General features: G+C 33.9%; 1 protein-coding gene across 1 annotated transcript in view; it reads left to right on the forward strand.

Annotated features, from left to right (window-relative positions):
- Positions 1-14,564, forward strand: part of Nop56 (Nop56 ribonucleoprotein) — a 422,283-nt gene continuing 407,719 nt past the window's right edge. The window contains exon 1 of the mRNA XM_080152417.1: positions 1-19. The gene's annotated coding sequence lies outside the window, so the exon portion shown is untranslated. The remainder of the gene's footprint in view (positions 20-14,564) is intronic.

The raw sequence follows: 14,564 nt of genomic DNA on the forward strand, positions 1-14,564 counted from the left end.
CTTGATTCACTTCTACAAGAGTTTCAGACGGATCAAAAATGGACAGGTTGAAAGAGATGACTCCGATTTTAAAGTCTCTGGGTGCAGATGATTTATACATGAATCTTCAAGAGAATAGATTAAAAACCTTCAGAAATTGGCCGTTTTCAGATGATATGAGCTGTAATGCAGAAAATATGTCAAAAGCTTGATTCTATTTCTGTGGAACTACAAAGGATCCTGATTCCGCCAGATGTTATTACTGCAGAAAAAGAAGACGATCCCTTGGAGGAGCATAAATACCATGCGCGTGGCAACTGTGCCTTTATCAACCTAAACAAACATCCATCAGATATTACAGTCAAAGAGAAAATGAAGTTAGAGCAAGCCAAAATTTGTGTATGATATTATAACCTTAAATTACCTTAATGAATTATATACTTATTACAATGTTAAAAAAATTGTTAATTAACAGAGACAGACGGAAGGATGTACTAACGTGCCCTAGAAATTATTTGCTTTTAAGAAAGATGATTATGTTATATTTTTTTAAGCAAATTTTCCTTAAAATCATTAAACATACAAAAAAACACAGTATACTTTTACATATATAAGCGCTCAATGCTCATAGCTTGAGTCGGATGGGTAAAAATAGAACTTGACGTTCATACAAACTATTAAAAAGGCAAATAATACCTTGACATCAAACAAGAAAATAAACAACTACTGACATAAGATTTATTTCTGGATTAAGTTTAAATGTCTAAAAATGAAATATTAGTCTTTGATTAATGTAAGAAAATTATTAAGAGTAGCAAATTTAACCTAAATATTGACTTCATAGTAGTACAATCCAAATAAGCTAATTCTGAGTAGTTGACTACATAGTAGGACAATCCCAAAATAATATGATTCACAGTAGTTGACTACATGGTAGGACAACCCCAAAATAAGCTAATTCTAAATAGTTGACTGCATGGTAGAACAACCGTAAAATAAGCTAATTCTGAATAGTTTACTACATAGTAGGACAACCGTAAAATAAGCTAATTTTTGAGTAGTTTACTACATGGTAGGACAACCCCAAAATAAGCTAATTTTTGAGTAGTTTAATATATAGTAGGACAACCGTAAAATAAGCTAATTCTGAATAGTTTGCTACATGGTAGGACAACCGTAAAATAAGCTAATTCTGGGTAGTTAGATTCATAAAATGTAATTGGCCGGAAATATAAAAAAGTAGGTAAAGAAAACATGATTATACTAGACCTATTATGCTTATTACAATATACCACTTAAATTTGTTTGCTTTTTGTTTTGAGAAATATGAATACATTTTTTTTATGGGGGGGGGGATATTTTCCCAGGGACTCTTAAGTTGACCTACATGATACCCCCCTCCCCTCTCCTAGTTTTGTTGAATCAATGATAATGTGGTATTCGGCAACCCTGAGCCATGTTCTGTGGCAACCCTGACCTTGGTTCGGAGAAGGGCCGAGGGCCCTCCCCCGAGTACCGGGGAAGGGGTCAGCCTGACCCCTCCCTATGCTTTAAAATTAATGATAGATTTTGACAGCCTTATTATGGTTAAGCTGCATTGTTTGGTTCCCCCACCCTTTCCAGGGATGGGGGATCATTATTGCCCAATCTGATTATTGTATATGTATTTATATTGATTTTGCTTTAGTATTATTTATTCCAATCTGTGTATTTATTATTTGTTGTATTATAAGTTAGTAACCTTTGGACCCTGAATAAAGTAACATCTGAATAGACTTTGTTTGTTATTTAGTGATAGCTAGAGAAGCCCAGCTTCTCTATAATTATACGTGTCCACGTCTGTTCGCACTGCCGTAATCATTTGAACTTGGGTATCTGCCATTTAACCGAGGCGGATACCACAATAAGAATACCTAGAAAATGGACCCTACCAGATATAATGAGTGGATGGTCATGAAGCGTCTTGTTTTTTCTCTAAAAGAACTTTTAATTTTTCAGCTGCTTAAAAAGTATAAAATGTTACCCTTTTGTTTTGTTAATTACACCTTACTTCCTGAATTTCATTAAAAGAGAAGCTTTTCTATAATTAGGGTCGGTCCGTCAGTACGTCCGTCTGAGACGGATAGCTTTTTTCGTTAATTTAGGCATGTTAGAATTGTCCTATCGATTTCAAACTCTACATGGTGATTTCTGTAGTTATATACGATTAAGAAAGCGTAGCAACTCTATAATCATTACCAGAATGTCTGTACGTCCATTTTAAACATGTTGATTTTTCTACTTTTTAACAACAATTTTTAAGTGATCTAATTATCCGATTGATCTGATCTTTGGTATATTGATTCCTGAGACAACAAAGTACAATACTATAAGCGAAGCAACTCTATCATCGAGTCTTAAAAATGTAAGTAAGTCTATAAACATTATCCTGTATCAAGCAGTTTTTCAACAAATTTACTTACAATTTTGCTTAGACTCTTATACATTTATATTCTGATTATTCAGTTCTGACACTATACAAGTGTTAATGTCCGTTTGTCCTACCGTTTCAGTGCTTCGCTTTTATGGATGTTGTCATCCTTGTTAAGTTTAATAATAGATCATGCTTTAGATATATTTTTCCTAATGAATACAGGGATACGATAAGAGAAATAATCTAATACAAACCAAAAAAATCCAAAATAGAAAAAAAAGGGGAATAGTCCCTTTCGTGGCAACGCCCCTTAAGGGGCGATTCGTCGTTTTTTTAGAGGTTATTTTAGGTAAAGTTAGGCAATTGGCCCCGCAGTGTTAGAAATAGGAGAAATAAAATAGAAATAGGAGAAAAGCTTCTTTGAAAATTACGAAGGATCGCCCCTTAAGGTGCATTGCCACGAAAGGGACTATACCCAGAAAAAACTCTCCAAAATTAATTTTTTTAGTGATTATTTTATCTTTCAATGTCTATCCTTTTTCCCTGCTTCTTTTTCCTAGAGTATAGAAAATTGATCAAACTGTTTTACATGTTTTTATCCTTATACTAAAGTAACAGGATGTCTGTATGTTTGTGTGTTTGTATCGAAGGATCTCGCTAACCGCTGAACCGAACGGGTTCTCCTTAACAGGGTAGCTTCTCATAGGTCCCAGGAAGGTTTATAACTATTTTGGGGAAGGGTACCACCACCCTCCCAAGAGAAATCGCTCCTAGAAAAAAAATAACCCTACCGAAAAAGAGACTTGAACGAAACATAAACCAATTATTTCTCTAGTTAGATATTTTAAATTAAAAAAAAACATACAAAAGTGTCACTAGAGGCCTCTAGGGGCGTAGCCGCTAGTGTAACTTATAAAGAAGCAGGAATCTTAAGGGATAGGGTAATGGTTATGATGAATTGATGTTAAAAATTACTACTTCTGTAGATTTAATTATTTGTAGATAAGTTTGGACACTCCTAGTTAGTACCAATAAAGATCTGAAAGTCTGCACAGCCAACAAATGTAAAACCGTGTATCTTTAATACAAAGTAGCTTGATGTCTGTCTGTCTGTCTGTCGGTCCGTCTGTCATTTAAGATCTCAGTAACCACTGAACCGATCGGATTCTACTCTTCAGGGAATATACCTACTGGTCGTGTGGTGGTTTTAGGCTATTTTCCTGGGGGATGGGTCACCCCCATCCCCCTCAAAACTAAAAAAAACCTATGTATTTGTTTGAAATGGTGGTTGTAACACCAGTGGTACTTAATTTTTTTAAAATCACTTCTTAGGGCTTAGCCCCAAGAGGCTAGGGGTGAAGCCTTTAGTATATAAATTTCATTGTCTAATATTCCGTCCCTACCTTATTATTAAGATACTAGCCCACTCATTACTTAGTTATAACCAATCCTAAGGGCCGCCCTATTAATCTATTATGTGGTCGCCCAACCTTGCGTTCTAAAATTTGAAGTAACGAGGCAACCATAAACTGCTTTATATCTATAGATATATTCCCTGAAGAGTAGAATCCAATCGGGACAGACGGACGGACAGACATACAGAAAATAGCTTAAAACCACCACAGGACCAGTAGATAAATTCCCTTAAGAGTAGAATCCAATCGGTTCAGTGGTTATCGAGATCTTAAGGGACAGACAGACGGACGGACAGACAAACATCAGGCTACTTTGTATTATAGATTACACAGTTACTTATTCCTTGTATTCTAATATTATTTAGAAATAATGAACAAAAAAAACAATATTTTCTTGAGTTTTTTCAACAAACAAATATGATGTTGATCTAATAAATACGTCAAACAGAAAGCAAACTAGGTTAGGGAAAATAAGAAAGTCCCATAAAGTGCATGCAGAGCGCTGAAACCTCTTCACCTTATTTTTAAATTAGATTTAAAATAGGCAGTAGTAATATGCTTAACTCCTACAGGGGCCCTAACTCTATCAAACCTATACATGTGGTACCAATACATAACCTAATCTGACCTTAAGTATTAAACAAACCAACTAAAGCTGCCTTCTCCTTTATTTTTATGTATTTCAAAAATAAGATGGGAGAAGGGATTCCTTTGCTCAACAAGACACTCTATCAGGGAGGGATGTAGTGACTAAAAGGCGAACGGACACGCCATAAATGTAGAAAAGCTCTTTTTTTAAAAGTAAAGTGAAAAATTGCTTTCATAAATGTATATGAACCTAACATAAAACTGTCCATTATGCTTATTATAATAATGGTTCTAATTTGTCAAGAATACTGCAAAGTCATATTATTATTTGTAACAACAAATTTTGTAAAAATTATGTAATTTGTAGATTTAGGTTCAACTTTGGCATTTCAAGTCAAGGCCAGTTCTAAAGATGGAAAAAGTAAAACGTCTGGAATCAGCAGTCTTTGATGATTTTTGGATCTAAAAGCCAAAATGGCGGCCCAAAACTGACCACAGCCAATGTAGCCGTCATAACTGAGAGAAGCTATCCTTTCTTTAATCAACTTTTCTCTCAAATCATCAACCCTGTCGCCATTCAAACAATTATATTAAAAAGTATAACACTGACGACAATAACAGAATTTCTCATATCCTTACAGATGGATATTAATCTTATAGATGCTGTCATGAAAAAAATATCTTAATACTTAGCTGGATCTTTAAATCATTTAGTGGTGCGCTGAATCTGGGCGATCCAGTTCACCCCGGTTTTGCGCGGCAATGTCACTCGTTGAGTGCCATTGCCGCGCCAGTACCGCGCCACTGGGCGCTGATTCGCCCATTCCATTTTGATTTAAAGATTGAAATCTAATAATATCTAGGTGCGCCGAACTGGATCGCCCTGATTCAGCGCACCATTAAACGATTTAAAGATCGAGCTCTTATTCCACCAGATATCTGTTATATGCCTACAAAAAAATGGGATGTTTGCAAAAAACGCATGAAAATGGTATGTTGTCCACATAGATGCTCATTTGTCTCAATTCTCTTTTTATAACAACTAGGCATAGACAGTGGACAAGTATTGTCATCAACAAGGATATTTTTTTTCATAAGTGATTCAGCAACAACAATCGGATCTACTGCAGTTCACGGTAAAATATTGCTGGTAAGCAATATTTCCAAAAAATCTATGATTTTAAAGGCTGCTAGCTGCCAAACGGCTGAACGTACAGATCATGCCCGCACACTGTTTTAAGCGGCATAAGAAGGCCTACAAATTATCTGGAATAGCCATAAATCAATAATGCATAATTATCTCGCAGTGCAGAGAAATGCGCGAAAAAGACCTATTTAACGCGTTTTTTCTTCATAAAGCTTTCCCTGTGCATAATTGGATCTTGACAATTTCAGATTATTTTTAGGCCTTTTTATGCCGCTTAAAATAGTGTGCGGGTAAGATCTGTACTTTCAGCCGTTTGGCAGCTAGCAGCCTTTAAAATTCATTGATTTTTAGAAAAATTGCTTACCAGCAATATTTTACCGTGAACTGCAGTAGATCCCAACGATCTTACAATTTATCAGAATATGAAAAGAACACAGTAAAGTGAAATATTATTTTCAAAACTGATCTGTATAATATGTATGATACTGTGTACAAGCATTAGGCTGTGTAGGAACTGTAAACTGTAGCAAAGAGACAGCTTTGATAATTTTTTTTACAGTAGCTGCTTTTCTGATACTTTATAAACAAACTAGTGACTGCGCCTCTAGCATGAATGGGCTCTATAATGGATATTGAAGGGCAGAAAAATTGGCTAAAACTTTCCCTAGACTTATCTATAAAAATAAGACAGCCTAAAACTATCTTAGGACCTATAAGAACCCTCACTGTAAAGAAGAATCATATCAGTAAAGCGGTTAGCGAGATTCTTCAAAAGGGCTTACTTATAGGATTGTATCACTTTTTTTTATTTCTAAGAAAACTTTAACCTTTCAATGATTGTAAGAAAAGACATACATGTAATAAAAACAAGGCTATGAAAAGAGATTTATATTTAACTTTTATATGTATGGTCCTTTAGACTTGACGTCATTTCGTTGTAATTGCAGATTTGATATAAAAACAGCTTTTAAGTAACATTAGGATATGTAAGCAAGTGTTTTTTTTTCAATTTGAGTTTTAAATTTTTTGGTAATTTTAGAAAGTTATTGGCAATCCTAAAAAATCCTTTCTGATTTAGCATTATTGCTGCACTACTTTTGACGTTATTAATTGTCATAGCTTTAATCAGAGATCTAAAGGGATAAGACAATGGCCGATAAAATTATGTACATCCCTATGAATATGATGATACACAAAATTATCCTTTATGTAATTTACAATTAGTGGTTTAAACATTTCAACACTCAACTAAATGAATAAACCAATAAAAATTCAATAAAATTCCTCAAAGTTTTAAAGTTATTATTAGACTTTGGGGACTACTGTAATATACCAATGTCCCCCCCCCCCTCCCTAAGTTTTTATAGTTATTGCCATTTTGATTGTGACTTAAAAGTATGTAAACGTTACCTAAACTTGATAGGAAATATTTGTTTATTCTTGCTCATTTGTTTAAGGGAGATAAGATTATTAGTGTTTGTATGGGTAAGTGTACATGCCTATAAATAAAAACATGAACGATAACATCCAATAATAACAAACTTTTTGAAACTAAAAGCAGCGTAAACTAAGTCATGGTTGCAGGGATCTAAAGAGATAAGACAATGGCCGATGAATTGATGTACATCACCAACAATGGTACACAAAATTACCCCTATCTTTAGATTACAATTCGTGGTTGAAACGTTTGGACATCAACTCAATAAACCAACCAATCAAAAAGTTAAAATTATTAACGAATAAGAAAAAGTTATTGGTAATTTTTTGGGACTGGTGTAATGAACAGCCCATGGTCCACCCTCTCTCTCTGGTTTAGTCATAGTTGTCCTTTCAGCGGCCGCAGCTGTACTTGGCAGCTGCCAGCCGCCGCAGTCGGCGGTAGGCGGGAAAACGGCGGTGAATCTGTATGAAATTTTAAAACGTTATGTAGACATGTCAGAAAAGCTTAAGTTTAAAATTTGAAGTCTCTAAGTCAAAAATTGCGGCCACAGTAGCCTTTTAAAGATTTCTGGAAACCTGGAGGATCAGGACCTGCAGGATCATACCTGGAACCTGAAATTGACTTGAACACCTGTATTTCATATGAGGATGTACTACTAGAGGATATTTTAGTATTTTGGTAAGATAAAATGCTTTGTTTTAGTCAAAAAACGCCCCCCCCCCCCCCCGACCGTTAAGGGTTAATCTGTAATAGCATTTGAAGTCCAACTTTTTAATGGCACAATTATTAATCATTGTCTATGGTTTTAAGTTTATTTTTATGTCTAGGTTTGTGTTTATTTATGTTAACACTGAAATCTCTTAGTTTATCTACAATTTTTGTGCTTCGCTACTTTTGGATGTTGTACCTTTGCTACAAAATGTATGTAAAAATTAGATTATTACTGGACTTTGTATGTGCTTCGTATAAGGAAATAATATAAAAAGTACATGTCTTTCTAAAAAGTATTGATGTACTTAGAATTATGTGTTCTTTTAGAGTACAAACACAAGTACATCAAAAGATGAAACAAAAGTTTTTAATAAAGTAACAGAAATGTACTCAGGATAAAAAAATAATTTTTTTAGAAAATTAATTTTGTAGAAAAGACAAAGAAAGGAAAAAAGAAAGAAAGAAAGAGCAACGAAAGAGAAAGATTTTAAAAAGTGTTTTTTTTTGTATATTTATTTCATTAGACTCGTGAAAATGGCCTTTTTAGGATTGCTCATTTTTCTGTGTTGAGTGATTGAAGCTAAAACATTTTGTAAAGAGAACTGAATAGAGCGTAGCTGTCTATAGTGCCCTAACCAAATGGGGATAGATGTCAATGCTTTTGACCTACCTATTCTATTGACGTCAGGAAATACCCTTTATCCCATCTCTTTTCTAGGTTTTTTTTTCTCCCTTCCCTTTTTCTTTCCCTCTACTATGGCGTCAATAAAATAGATAGGCCAAAAGCTGTGACATCTAACCCCATTTTCCTAGGGCATGGATCAACATTTCACCCTCTTAGTCATTTTACAACATACAGAAAATTGTAGAGTAGCCTTGCAAGGGAGAAAAGTAGATCCTAATTTAACTTCTATATTATTTTTCAAAGAAACATCAAATAAATAGATAATCCAGATAAATCTAGTTATGTTTAAAATGATTAATAATTATGTGCCTATAACTTTTCCACCAATAGAATATGCTTATTAACTTGCCTTCTTATTTATGATGAAATTATATTTAGAACAAAAAATAATTCTTTCAAAAATAAAGATTTATAAAAACATCTGGTAAAGTACGAATTCAATAAGCTGAAAGGCACCATAAGAGTTTTCCACGAGTTAACACATGAAAAAATAAGCCTTCCCCCATGTCATAATTTTACCCACATATGTGCAAATTAATACTTCCCTTTAAAGATCTCTCCTTTATGCATCTACTCGTTGAATCAAAACTTAATCCTTTTTATGGTAATTCATACAAAACCACGAAAATAGTTAAATCAATAATCAAATATTTTCTAGTATAACAATAACAATGGTGTGGATTTTCTGGTTTCAGAGAGTTTTTACTTGTGATATTATATAAATTTAATAGTTCTTTAAGACCACGAGAACAGTTATTGGTTTAAATCTCTCAAGCATAGGACTCGTTGAAATCACTGATTCCATATCTTCATGTTTAACATGTGCAAAAATACAGTGTGATCACTTTACAATTTTTAATTTGTTATCTTATCACTTTGTATAAACACTCAATGATTTTTCAAATGTCTCAAAGAGAAGTTAAAAGAGAAGCATTTGGTGATACTCTGCTTGGATAGTAGGCTCTGCCCAGTTAGCTGGGAAATCAGGCCTATAAAAGGTGGCCCATTCGGGCTATACAGTCAGTTGTGATATAGCAAGACAAATCACCAGTCGAATTTCTTAAGGGATAAGTCGGGTTAAATCTTTGACTAGAACTTAGCTTGAGTAAAACTTCTCTCTGAGATTTTTGGCCATAACATACCTAAAATAAAATAGATTTTGTTAAATAATATTATTCAATTTCCTTAAAAATAAAGATCTGAGATATTACAAAACTTTGTTTATATTTTAGGTATAGGGGGGAAATAATAGGGTTTAAGCCCCTATGGGCTAATATTAATAGGTAGCTATTAAGATTAAGTACAAAGAATAATATTTGTTCGGACCTTAAGATATCACAATAGATTCCATATTCCGGAATCGACTGATGGATCTGAGGCTCTGACAGGTCTTATTTCTTTAGCAGTATAATTCCTATACCATAAGATAACACCAAAAGACTGACATATAGTTGTCTAAAGGCTGGTTAGTGAACCCGAGCGGGGATCTTACTCTGAGGTTGGACGGATTTTTATTTCTCAATAATTTTGTACTAAGTTTCTGACATAACACCAGAGACGACCTAACGTTATCTCACGGATGGTTAGCCGGTCTGTTAGCTCAGATCTGGCTTATTCGACGAACCTTAGTATAAAATATTAGGGAACTTTTGTATATTTGACGCCAAGACTTTAAGATAACACCGTAAGCCGACTAAATTATCGTGGTCGCAGGTTGGTTAGTGAATCCGCCACATTATCGTGTAAGTCGGTGAGATCTTAATCTATAGATCTTGGCCTAAAATATTTAATTAAAATTTTATATAGGGCATCAATAACTTAAAAGTTTGGTTTCCAATAGACGTATGATTGTCGATATACATTCCTGAAACCGTTAATAACACGCAATTTTCGGAATAGGGTTTTTAGACAAATTATATATCTACTGCTTAGTAATCTATTATCTAGTGATTTGGTTTTTGAGTATAAATAGTCATTTCATTGGATGGTATTTCTAATCAGACAGATATTAGTGTTTCACTGAATCGAGCTTGGACCGGGAGAGGAGGTGAGAGCGCAGCGCCTTGGCCATAGTAGTGTGACTGAAGGACGCGACTGTTCCGGGAACCGGGTAGTGAAGCATAATAATTGGTTCCGTTACCTACGGATAACCCAGGTAAGATTTAACTTTTTTCTATTTAGGGGAGAAAATGGCTTAACGCCACTAAAATCTTATCAGTAAAAACATCTATAAAAAGCGAAATATAGTAAAACTAAAGTTTGTCTACCAAAAATAGAGGCAACAAAAGTAAATTTATGTTCCATTACATTTTTAGGTTGATAATAAACATCTTTGAATTAATTATTATTAAATTTTATATAAGAAAGAAAACTCTAAATCAACCAATAGATCAAAATAATACTCTTTATGTTTATGAAGCAAATTTCTCAATTAAATTTGGGGAAAATACAAAATTTCTATATCAAGCAGTTAAAAGATTAATCCGAAATAGATATAATTTAATAAGACAAGACAATACAACTACAGGAGATAGAGATACAAATAGAAATCTTGATAATAATTCACCATATGATAATCAAGAAGTAAATCCAGAAATAGCAGGCCCATATGCCTTTAGTCATCTTGGAATTAATAGAACTCTAGAAAGATACCCTGAGTATAGAGATTATTTTAGAAATTATATAGGTGGATCAATAATAATTGGAGGTAATCCACCTGATAACATCTATCATTCTGACTCGGAATAAAGAATAAAAAGTTATATAAAAAATATAAAAAATTAAAAAGTTGAGAAATTTTTAACTACCTAACATCTTAAAAATTGTTTTAAATACCGAACACAAAAAGAAAAACTCAACAATAAGCTAAGATGGAAGATAATATTATCGATCAGATAGATGATGAAATATTAAATCCACCACCCTATAATCCAGACTATCAACCTGGACTAAATAATGCAGTAAACCACTATTTAAGACTTGATGAAATAGAAGACGAAATCAAGGAAATACCTCGAGTACATGTTAGGCCAGAAATTAGGGCAGCAACAACAATGCTTGTACTAAACAATAGGCCGCGGCGACATAATAATCGCATAATAACAAGGCCACAAATTCATGTACAAAATACTTCTCCAATACTTGGAGAAGAACAAAATATCCAAACAATAAAGCAAGAACACAATACCACTAAACCCAAAAAAAGAGTAAAACCATCATCTGATTTTTCGGGTTATGAATCAGACTCTAGCTATAACAGTGAAGAGTCTGACAAAAAGAAAGATAAAAAACATTCTGAAAGGCCTGATAGAATGTATGATCCCCTTAATCCTCATGGTCATGAAGATCATGAACGCCATGACCAACATCATGATAGACATGGCAGTCGTTATAAACACGAAAAGGACAAGTCAAAGTCAAGACATAATAAGGATAAAGACAATAGTCACAAGGACAGACAAAGCTTCTCCATGCCAAGAAGAATGAATAGGCACGACGACAGTAGTGGTCCTAGTTCTAGTACAAGTTCGTCAGATACAGAATCAGATAGAAGGATTCCAAGAACAAATAAAGATAATAGACATAGAGAGACATCTCAAGACAATAACTTACTTGGAAATATGTTCTCCCAATCTCAAATACACATCCTCCAGACACTGTTACAGCAAAATGCTACAGCAACAGACCTAAATATTGCAAAAATATTAAAATTAATACCAAATAACTTAATTTGGGGAAGTTGTCAACATGATCGCATCTTCAAGCAGATAAAAGTGCTAGGTAAAATACCCAATAGCTACGGGGAAAGTACCAACCCGTATACCTTTTTTAGCACTTTTAAATACTTGGAAGAATACGAAGACCCCTTCACCCATAGTTCATATAATAATATTCTTATTCACTACTTTAATACAGAATCAAGGAATAAACTAGATATGCTAGAAATAGATCCTAATGCCCTTAGTGCTCAGGACTTCGTAAAATCAATCTTAACTACCATTGGTGCCGAATTGCTTAATCCTCAGGACTACGAACGGAAATTCCATACCTATAGAATTTCCCCTGAGGACGAAGACAGACCTAACAGGACAGTAATAAATTTGGCAGCCATGTTGCAAAAAACAGGCAACAGTCAAGAAAATCAAATGGCAAAACTTAGGGAAAAAATATGTACCTATTTAGTACCACCATTATTGCAATCTGCATTTTTGTCTAGTACAAACGTACCTAACTGCTCGAAAGAGACAATCTTGAGCTGGTTTAGTAATAATAGGAGCTTTTACACCTCAGCAATTGAAAGAAAAAGAAAGATGGACAGACAAAGGAATGCAAATGTAAACCAAGTAGGAAAAGAGGACAAACCAAAAAATGACAAACCAAAAATTGAACAAAACAAAGCCAATAATAATAATAATAAAGGGGGAAATTCTAAAAAGGACCAAAACCCCACACAGGAAATATCAACCAAACCAAAGCCTACTTGCGAACATTGTAAAAAGCCTCACTGGAGCAAACATTGTCTTAGGCATCCAGATCCAGAAATAAGGAAGGCAAATGCAGAATGGTGGGATAAAAAGACCAAAGAAAAGGCATTAAACAACAGGATTGTATGCCTTTTGTGCAATTCTGACACCCATGGTAGCGCTGATTGTCCTACGTATCCTAACACAACACCGGCGCAAGAACAATGCCCACGTTGTATGCATTATGGCATTACAAGACGACATCATCCTTTGTCGTCTTGCAAGCTTCCTGCGCCGGCGGAAAAAAACGGCTAAGGCCGCCGAGTATATCTCAAGAAATCAAAAACATACAACTTATAGAACAGTTACCGTATATTGCAAATTCTTGGGACATACCCGGCACCCCTGTTCAAGGGAATAATTTACCTAATATAGACGGAGCCAAGTTAACCATTCCATTCTCAATCTCATTAAGCCTAAACACAAATAATAATAATGTAGATAAAGAAACAAAAAATACTGAAAATTCAGATATTAAAGGTCCTCTAATCAATAGTGTAAATAAAGAAATAAAAAATGCTGAAAATTCAGATATTAAAGGTCTTTTAATTAATAATATAGATAAAGAAACAAAAAGTGCTGAAAATATAGATGATTCCACGAATAAAGGTCTTGTAAATAATGAAATTAATTCTGTAAATAATATTATAGAAAACGAAAGTGGAACAAATAATACTCAAACAATAGAAGGCCCGTCTATAGAAAGTAATAATATTAAAGAAACAAAATCAGAAAGCATATTATTAAGCTCTGATAAAAAATTAGCATATCTTGATGAAAAATTAACTATAAAAAAAGTAGAAACCGAAATCCAAAATAATGAAATTATTACCGGTCAAGATACTGAGACCCATGACTTACAGGCCGGTCAATCTCTCCAGGGTAATTCTGAACAAAAAAGTAAATTAAATATTAATACTAGTTCCACAGATTCATTGTATCCAAAAGTCTGTGTTAATGAAATAAAAAATGTGACTGAAACACTTCCATTGGACGATAATGATTTAAGTAATCTTTTTAACGAAAATCCTTTAATGGAAGATACCCCTGAATACGATATAAATGAAACGGACTTATTAACCGAAATTACAGGTTTAAGTAGGGAAGAAATAAAAGCTGAAATTGACAGAATAGATCTAAGTAGTGATACAGACTCAGATACAGATATGAGTGACTTAGACAGTGCCGATTTTAACTTAAATGAGGATGAAGCCAATCCTCCCTCAATATCAGTATCAGGGTTAGATAAGATTTTTGAAGGTTTTGAATATAATGGCAATAAAACCGTAGAAGAACATTTAAACAGTTTAAATCAAACCATAGCAAAAATCGATTTGGACTTAAAACAAAATACAGGTGAAAAAACAGAGGTCCAAACTATCTATACAGGAAGTATTTACCTGGAAACTTTAGAAGACCAAGACAGGATAAACAATGGGCAAAATGAATCCGATGAAACGTCGCGGTCATTATCTGATTTTGATAAGTCTGAAAGCAGTATAAAAATTAAGTCACATTATAAAAATGCTCTAAATTGTGAAAGTCGCGCAAAAATAGCTAAAGCAGTTTCCTTTATTAGCTATCTGCACGACTTTCCTTCTCAAAACAAGTTCATGGCAATATTGCTGGTCCTGATGACATCGCTTATACTGGGTCATTCTC

The sequence above is a fragment of the Acartia tonsa genome, chromosome 3 (assembly GCF_053477335.1).
Source record: "Acartia tonsa isolate MP-2025a chromosome 3, ASM5347733v1, whole genome shotgun sequence".
Classification (NCBI taxonomy): domain Eukaryota; kingdom Metazoa; phylum Arthropoda; class Copepoda; order Calanoida; family Acartiidae; genus Acartia; species Acartia tonsa.